Genomic DNA, 9,343 nt, shown 5'->3' with positions numbered 1-9,343 from the left:
TCAGACTTGAAGTTGCCATCGCCACCTCTTCTTTCTTCTTTCTATTTGCTACACCTTCAGACCCACTTTGAATTGCTTGGGATGTAGCTCTTATGGCAGATTGGCTCAATATGCACCTTGTTTTCAAACTATTCTCGACCATCTCACCAATCTTGATGGCCTCGGCAAATAGTTTCCCCATTGCAGACATCATATTTTGAAAGTAGTCAGCCTCTTGGGCTTCTAGAAAAACACTAACCATTTCCGTTTCATCCATCGGAGGCTTGACCCTGGCCGCTTGTTCACACCATTTAACAGCATATTCTCGGAAACTTTCCAAGGACTTCTTCTTGAGATTCGACAGAGAATTCCTGTCGGGAACTATGTCTATGTTATACTGAAACTGCCTGACAAAATCCCGAGCCAGATCATCCCATATATGCCAATGAGATATATCCTGATCCATGTACCACTCAGATGCAATGCCAACTAGACTCTCTCTGAAATAAGCCATTAGAAGATCTTATTTTCCGCCTGCCCCTCGTAATTGATTGCAGTAACTCTTGAGATGGGCTATGGGATCCCCGTGCCCATCATACTTTTTGAACTTTGGGGTATTGAAACCCAAGGGAAAATGCACATGTGGGAACATGCATAGATCAGTGTAGGATACACTCTTTTGTCCGCTCAAACCTTGTATATTCTTAAGGCTCTATTCCATGCTCCTTATTTTTTGGGTAATTTCCTCTTTCTCGGGGTTCTTTGTAGCCTTTTCCTGTCCCGCGATAAACTCGTATTGGGGTTGTTGAGGGTAAGAATTGGTGGTGAACTGGGTAGGTTCTAGTGGAAAAGATGGTACCTGGTAGGTGAAAGATGATGGATCAAAGCTTGGCCTGGGCACAGTTGGCTGTACCGTGGAAGAGGTTGGTGGTACGGTAAATATGTTGGATACCACTCCCGAAACTACCTGGGGGCGAGCCTCAGAAGGTGTCCCGGTGAAGTGAGCTAAGATGGTGGGGTATCCAAGTAGAGTATTTGGGTAACTTATTGGGACATTGGAATCTCCACCTGCTCTGGGAAGTAACTCGGGGAAACCGGGTATGGCACTTGGCGGCTCTCTACCATTGGACCAGGCGTCCCACATTTCAAGCACGCGGAGGCGCAGTGCCCTATTCTCTTCAACTGCCGCTGACTCTGAGGTTGGGATAACCGATAGTGGGCTATCCTCTGGGATGGGAATTGTTGGTGGATGACCTTCTGACGTTATTTCTACACTTCCCTTAGATATTGTAAAGTATGGGTGTGAAGCCACGTTACCACAAACCAACCACCTTGAAAATAGAACCTAAACTCAACAGTAGACAACAAACCGGTTAGTTTGAAGTAATTAACACATAGGAAATCGCACATTGGGGTGTGATGCACCTATATAGTTAAATGTATTCCTACATGTTTTGCAACGATTGCATGTCTCATCCCAACTTTGTTTATCTCCCCGATCTTCTCTTTTGCTCTCTTTTACACTCTCATTTTCTCTCTTATTCTCATTCTCTTCTGCTTGTTTTCTCTTTTTTTTGGTTTTTCGTTTGTTTTGCTTTTAGGTTTTCTCTTTTCCACATTCCTCTTTTATTTGAGTTAATTACAAAAATCATGACCGAATCCAATGAGGATTGCCTACGTATCACGACGCCGCTGAATCAGATCATCACGTAGTTCAAGGAATAAATGCAACCTAAATAAAACATTTTTGGTTTTTCAAACTTTTTCATTAAAACAAGATTTCTAATTTTATCTATTACAAAGACTCGACCCTACATACTTGAGAATTAAAAACTTAAAACAGACTCGAAACCAACTTTAGGGAAGAAAATACAGACTCGAAAAAGAAAACACAATCAGGAGTACATTAGTGCCTCCAATGCTGTCCTAGGAACACCAACTGGTCTTGTTGCGGGCCTACGCGCCATGTCATCATGGAGGCGATAGAGATCTTTCATTATATGGCGGACAAAGATCATGACTGTGGCGAAGAACATGGACCTGGTCATGTCCTCACACTCGTTGCATTTCATCACAACGTAGTCAGCGATTCTTCTAACACTTTCCGTGCGGATGCCCTTTTCTTGCAACAACCACCCAATCTGCTGAGATCTAGCCTCCAAGACCTGAGTGGTAGTATGATTCTGTTCTTGCAAATGCTGTAGGTTTCCCTCTAGCTATACCATCAAAGTGTAGTAATGTTCTTTCTCGACTTTGAAGCTCTTGGCTTGTTTGGCCATCTCTTTCTCGAGGGTGGTTAGGTTTTTCTTCAAGTTTGTGACTTCTCCATCGTATTTCCTTTTTAGTTGTCGAACAAACTCTACCCGCCCCTCGGCGTTCTTTGCTAACTGTGCTCTAGCTCTTGCCAAACTTCCTTCGGATTTTTCTAGATCATCTCTGTACTCACATATTTTCTTCCTAAGGCCATTAATGAGTTTTCATCTGCTCGACTTCTTTCTGGATTCTCAACAACTATCTTCATCCTTTGGATCTGGGCCCGGAGGACTTCATTTTCTTGGGCTAATTTTTTCTTCTCACCTTGATCTGCAGCGACTTGCACATCACTATCAAACTTGAGGTCTCTGATCTGTCCTTCTAACCTGCTTATGGTGGCCCGATATTCATTTTCTTTTGTCAACCACTCCCACTGTTCTTGTGATGCTTCGACAAACTCTTGGAGATGAGGTCTTATAGCTGGCCTTCCAAACTCAACTTTCCTTTTGTACCAAGCGAGGTAACCGGGTGAGACTTCACCTCTGGATATATCATGCACTCGGGTATTTGCTGTCAGATATTGGCACTGACTCCAAATCTGGCGAACCACTATTTCGTGAAACTGGCCATCAAAATGGATCTCGACCACATGAAGGCTAAGGTCTTCATCCTTGGGAACTATTTGACATCTACCTAGCTGTCTCAAAACCCGGTATGGTGCATAAGGTTGGATACTTCTAAGACCCATAAGGAGGAAGTGGGGACCGGTGGCTGGCATGTATATGATTTCATCAATAGGAAGCCAACCCAACATCCATTCTATTTGATTTGCAGTGGCGGAGCGGAGGCAAGATGTCCATTCTGCGACCCCTTCTGACATATTGAACTCGTTGAACCTTGTATAAAACTCCCCCATGCAGCTTTCTCCTATCGACCCATAGTTCATGTACTGAGGACGATGACATAGATGCTCAATCATCCACATTTGTAGCAACAAGTTGCACCCTTCAAAAAAGTCTACTCCGGCTTTGCAGGCTGTGAGAGCTCAGAATATTTTAGACACTATCATGGGTGCGAGGGTGCTTTTGGCCTGAGTAAGCAAAGTGTTGGCGACCCCGGCGATCCATACATCGATATGCCCATCCTTCCTGGGGAATACTAGAAGACCCAAAAATACCACCATAAAAGCGAAGCACCTGTGTTCTTCCCATTTTAGTCGATTCCCTTTTCTGCAAATTATGCTTTCTGGATTGTTGAACCCCCCCTATGTGTCCGTATTACTGGTATATGAACTATGGAGTGGAAAAACCAACTACCAAATCTGGGTATTAGACCCCCTGCTTATCTTTAGCAAATCTAGAAACTTGTGTGGAGTGACAGCTCTTGGAGTGACCAAATACTTCTGTCTCAGAGCTTCACTGCTCCCAATATAACCTGCTATCTCTTCCAAAGTGGGTATGAGTTCAAAATCGGAGAAATAAAATACGTTGTGAGCTGGATCCCAAAATGTAACTAGTGCCTTTATTATGTCTCCTCTAGGTCTGATCTTCAATAACCCGGTGAGACCCCCTAAGTAAAGGTTGACCATATCTCGTCCTGATTCACCCAGATCTTCCCACCACATATACAGTTCCAAAGGAATCTTGGTCATGACCTTCATTGACAAGTTTTGACTCGTGCTCATTCTGCACATTTAAATTAAGGTGATTGGTTTAAAACAAAGCGAATTTTACAAAAGAGGTCAATTTAGCAAACATTTAAATAACACAGCTACTTTTACAAATACAGCCCTTCAGCACTTTGAAAAGGAAGATTTTAGGGCTGTGCTTGCTAGGTAGCCAAAAATTTGAAAAAAAGCGGTAGGTGATTATTCTTGCAAAAAAGCCTTCCGGCGTCCTTTTAGGGACATTTTGGGGCTATTTAGACAAGAACGACATTACCTAATTTTATTTAAGACAGAATAACAACAATTCATTTTTGGGTTATTTTTTGCAAAAATGGAGTTGGACCCGGAGAGGGTTGTCTACGTATCCCACATCCAGTGAGAATCAAACTTGCGTAGTTCGGTCAGTTTTGACATAATAAAATATTTTGAAACCATTTTCCTTTTTTCTTTTTTTTTTCAAAAATTTGGGCATAGTTTTGGTATACTTCGGACGACAGTTTTTTTTTCACAGGCGGGTAATTATCTCTCTTATACCTCAATTAATTTTTCCCAAATTCATTCCTATTCTAGCAACCGGTCAACATGCAAACCGTGGCAAATAATTTCACAAGTAGCACATAAAATGCATCAGGATGGTCTTTTGATTCTGGGGTCCACCTGTCCTAGACGGACCCAACCCCTGTGTTCAGTCCCCAAAGTCAAATGCACATGATGCAAACAAGCGTTCCTACTAGGGATCCGATATGAGGCTGAGTTATTCTAAGTTTAAAAACCTGGGTATATTGTTCTAGACTTGGTGTACCTGAGCGGACAACTCGAGCTGAGGGGGGCTACGTACCGGGAACCAAAAGGCCATCCGGCTTTGTAAATTGTCTGAGCCTTTTTCTTATTTCAAGGTATGATGCTAACAGAAAGGGGGGTCACGCCAGCGTGCACATCCCCGAAGATGAGAAGAGAAGGGTTTCGTAACAGTTTATATACAGTTCAAATAATATCAAAGCGGTAAAAAGCGATATTTAGCACATTAGGCCCAAACATGTAATAAAAATTAGATAATAAATAAAAGTCAATTATAACAGTTATTCTAAGCTCGGATTCTTGAACCTTGAACCGGAAGTTTTGGGTTTTGTTCCCCAGCGGAGCCGGCAGAGCTGTCACACCTCCTTTTTACACTCGAGGGTATATAAGGGAGTTTTTCCAATTAAAGTGACATTATTCGAAATGGGATTATTTAAATTAATTTATCAGAGTCGCCACTTGGAATAGTTTATTTGGTGTTCCAATTCACCGGTTTATTTTAAAATCCCAAATCGAGGAAATTTCGACTTTATTTTAAAAGCCTGCGAACCAAAAATTCTAAATAAGGAATTCTGTAAACTCGGAAGAAGGTGTTAGGCATTTCCGGGTTCCGTGGTTCTAGCACAGTCACTTAAACTATTAATAATTGGCCTATTATCTGATTTACTACACGTTTTAAACCTATTGAGCATTTTTAAACTTTATAACCGCTTTTAATTAATTATTGTTATATATTGCGAATCATGTCACGGGAACCGTACCCACGATCTACAACATGTTTAATTTTTAAATATTAAATTGTGGCTGGTTCACATAAATGTACCCCCGGATTTTAGTAATTAAGCGTCACGACTACGTCATGGGAACCGTACACGTAGCGATGACAATTATTTAATTAACGCGCCTAAAGCAAACCACAAAAGTTCAAGGCAATTTATATACTAATTTTATATTTATATGAGGGCCATAAATTATAGGATTTTATTTGTGTATGGCACACCTCAAATTATTTTCTAAAAGGATTAACTCTTGATCTAATTTTGTGAGGGCCATGTATTATAAGTTTAAAGCGTGACACACCTCAAATTATTTTAAGAAAAGAGTTATGTATTTTAAAGGCAAGCTAAGGTGCTCCTATTTTAATCTAATTTAAAACTAATTATCACAACCACGTCACGGGAGTCGTACCCATAGTTGTAATAATTTAAGTGCGTGCCTAAAAGCAAACTACGGTTGTTCGTGATTATTTAATCCTTAGGATTTGAGATTTTTTTTGTGAAAGGTCAGATGGTGGTGAAATGTTTTGGTGGACAAAACTCCAACAAACATTTTCATAAATGTAATAAATGCTACAAAAGAAAAATGAGAGAGAATTGGAGTTATACTTTCAGAAGATGGCACAAAAGTCCCAACACAGTAATCTATGCTTCACTATTGAACTCGTGTGCACCCATAAAACCCACAAATCGAATATATCAAATATACGTCAATTAACGGCATATGCAGTGTAATTAAAAGAATGTCCAACTACTAGTGGCCTACAACATGAATCCAATTTATTAAACGCAAGAAAATTTTCAATATTTACATACAAAAATAACTCTCAACGATATTATTCTAGGGCTAGCAAATGAATGAAGGAAAATTGTTTTATTTCATTGTTAAAGAATATCTCTATAGGAGACACGGGAAGATGGAAAAGAAGAAGCTAAAGCTGAAGGAAAGCATTAGAAACAAAATTCTCATTAACGGACTTGGATTTAATAGTTCAAGAGAAGGACACGAGTGAAATGCACAGAGTATTATTCGCAAGATTTGGACATGTCATGTCCTTCCCCACGACGCAATACAAAGAAACCCAACGGTCTCACATTCCACAATACAACAAATTAAAAGGGTTAATTATAGAACAATACACATGGCTATTACTCTTCAATTTAATGACATAACCAACATTTCCAGTTAAAGAAAATATCAATTGCAAGACAGTGGTGTTCTGTCCATACTAGCTACTTTCTCAAGCTGGCTCATAGTTACAACAGATCCAAAGCAATTATCATCAAATCACAAAGCTGCATCATGTGAAACTAATTAAAATCATAGTTAGAACATCCCAACACTTTTGCTAAATTCTGAAAATTTCACATGCTTTCACCCAATTTCCATCTTGTAAAACCACATTACTCAATGAGAGATACAAAATAGAATCAAAAAATCATTCTTTTCAAACATAACAAATGCAGTAGACTTGGATGTTGATTCATATTTCGTTTCAAAAAAAAGAGATAATCGAACAAGACTTAGCATGATGAGTATCAACCAATTTGGTAGGTTTAAACATTTTTTAACTCTTGAATACTACAGTTATGATTGAACACGACTCCAATGAGTTCAAGCGACCAAATAATACATGTTAGCTCAATTTACTGTCCTTAAATGGAACAAACAAATGCAGTTTAGTTAAAACTTACTCTGGACTAACCATATGTCAAATGTGTTCTATGAGTGACATCTAATAGAGATTTGCAGAACCAGATAACCAGGCGCATTCAAATTATCGTAAAAATGCAGAAGTGAAGAAATGGGAATCAAACTAAACACAAAGCAAATCCGTATAATAAGCCCTCAAATGTTTATTCATAGTCGAATAAGAAGACAATAGGAATAAGAAGACATACCTAAAATAAATCCAGAACAGCCGTAGATGGCTAATTAAAATCTAAGATGAAGAAACGAAGCTCAGCAAATCAACCAACCAAATCCAAATCGCAACCAAAAATTCGGACGAAAATCCATAGTGCCCAACATTCCAAACCCCAGCCACAAACCTCTAACTCGAACTTCAATCCAAAACCATTCTAAAAAAACCAGAGAACGAAGAGAAAAATGCTGAGATTTGTAACTCTTTTGATTTCTTTCTAAAGAAAGTAAAACTTGTATCGGCAAACAAACTCAGACTACACTTTGTGTGTATATATATATTGTTTTGTTTTCTAAAAATGCCGACTGGAAAAGAAAAGGGCTGAAGAGAAGAAAACTTCAAAACCCTAGAAATTTCACTACTAAATTATCTAAAGATTTTCTCCGATTTTTTCTTCACCTAGAAAAAGAAAACATACCTTATATATATATATATCCCTCAAAAAATCTCGAAGCTTCTGCCCAAATATCCAAAAATCCTCACGTTTTTGAATGATTTTTGGGACAAATGGAAGGCATGGATCGATTTACATCCATCCACGCCTCCTATTCATCCAGCAAATCGTTCTTTCTTACAGAAATCGTGCAATTTTTGGAGAGAATATTCTTTCTTCTCTGACAAAAAAATCGTTGGAATAAAGTGATGTAGAGGGGAGGCGAGTTGAGGCTTGGCTCAGCGAGGAAGATGAACAGTGTAAGGGTGGGGCGCCGTTTCTGTGTTAGGTTTAGAGTTTGGAATTGGGGAGGAAATGTATAAGGATGTTAATATATTAAAGGCAACGGGCGGGTCAGGTCCATTTTTCTTGGACTGGGGCGGTAAAGTATTTGGGCTGGGTGGTTTGGACCGAATAGGGTATTAACATAGCCCAAACTCAAACTAAAACCCCCCTTGTCTTCAATTAAACTCTTTTATTCCTTTTTTTTCTTTTTTTTCTTTCTTCTTTTTTTTGATTACAAATCGTAAATTATTTGAAAATGTGAATTAACTAATTATAAAAATTGTAAACATCACTTAATTCTAAATTAAAAGAGAAAAATTCAATAAACTAAAAATTAAAAGACAAAAAATGTAAAATGAGCTATTTTTATGATTTTCAAATTTCTATAAAACAAATAATTACTGATTAATTCTAAAAGTGTAAAAACAAATCCTAAATGCCATGCATGATATTTTAGGTTTTTTTATAATTTAAATAAAAATTAAATATGCACAGAAATGTAAATAATTAAGAAAATTCTACAAAAATTCCTAAAATGGAAAATAATTAACAGAAAATCTATTTCGTTGGGATTTTTATAGGAGTATTTCGTATAGGGCAAAAATCACATGCTCACAGAGTCTAGAAACCCTCGAGGATTACCGTCAAGCGCCATCTCCATCAACTTATCAAAACCCGAGGTCGTAAGGCCACATATGGGCAGCCTCGTCCTCATAAGACCTATAAAAGGCAACAACAATATCTGTAAGACCTCAAGCAAGGCATGAACCATACTTGTACCAAGTATCCAAAACTGTAAGACCTTAAAGGCATGAAAAAAGTGTAAGACCTTACTAAAGGCATCAACCCGATCTCAAAGTTTCGGCTATATATCGAACTTGTAAGACCCCTAAAAAGGCATACCCTCGATATAGATGCCGAAACTACTTCATTCGGGACTCAAAGGCTCCGGCCAAACACAAATGACTCCGGTCACATGGCTATACCAGCCGAACAAACGCGACCACCCGACCGTCGCTACAAAATCACAGGCCTTCAATTACTTCGAATCTACTTCGAAAAGAATCGGTTAAACAGGCTACCCTCGATACAGGCAAAAGAGCTTCCACCATGTCAGCTCCTAAACATCGACTTCGAGATACTCAACCTCCGATCCAAAACCTCACGAGGTGCTCGATCATTGCCATATAACAACTCACAATCGAGGTTTTTTATTAAGCCGTCGAAG

At 38.9% G+C, this 9,343-nt stretch overlaps 1 long non-coding RNA gene across 1 annotated transcript; it reads right to left on the bottom strand.

Moving 5' to 3' along the window:
- Positions 1 to 6,411: 6,411 nt before the first annotated feature.
- LOC107771160 (uncharacterized) lies at positions 6,412 to 8,122 on the bottom strand. Its single transcript, XR_001644765.2, has 2 exons — positions 7,816 to 8,122; positions 6,412 to 7,554 (listed from the first exon to the last, which is right to left on the bottom strand). It is a non-coding gene; the product is annotated as an uncharacterized LOC107771160 (long non-coding RNA).
- Positions 8,123 to 9,343: the final 1,221 nt, after the last annotated feature.

The sequence above is a fragment of the Nicotiana tabacum genome, chromosome 8, assembly GCF_000715075.1.
Source record: "Nicotiana tabacum cultivar K326 chromosome 8, ASM71507v2, whole genome shotgun sequence".
Classification (NCBI taxonomy): Eukaryota; Viridiplantae; Streptophyta; class Magnoliopsida; order Solanales; family Solanaceae; genus Nicotiana; species Nicotiana tabacum.
Note: the sequence above shows the minus strand (reverse complement) of the source record. Positions and strands in the feature narration are given on the sequence as shown.